Consider the following 403-nt stretch of genomic DNA (forward strand, 5'->3'; position numbering starts at 1 on the left):
AGTGGAGAGTGAAAAAGTTGGCTTAAAGCTCAACATTCAGAAAACGAAGATCATGGCATCCGGTCCCATCACTTCATGGGAAATAGATGGGGAAACAGTGGAAACAGTATCAGACCTTATTTTTTGGGGCTCCAAAATCACTGCAGATGATGACCGCAGCCATGAAATTAAAAGACCCTTACTCCTTGGAAGGAAAGTTATGACCAAACTAGACAGCATATTCAAAAGCAAAGACATTACTTTGTCAACAAAGGTTTGTCTAGTCAAGGCTATGGTTTTTCCGTGGTCATGTATGAATGTGAGAGTTGGACTGTGAGAAGGCTGAGGCCCAAGAATTGATGCTTTTGAACTGTGGTGTTGGAGAAGACTCTTGAGAGTCCCTTGGACTGCAAGGAGACCCAAC

The sequence above is a fragment of the Bison bison genome, unplaced genomic scaffold, assembly GCF_000754665.1.
Source record: "Bison bison bison isolate TAMUID 2011002044 unplaced genomic scaffold, Bison_UMD1.0 scf7180017864471, whole genome shotgun sequence".
Taxonomy (NCBI): domain Eukaryota; kingdom Metazoa; phylum Chordata; class Mammalia; order Artiodactyla; family Bovidae; genus Bison; species Bison bison.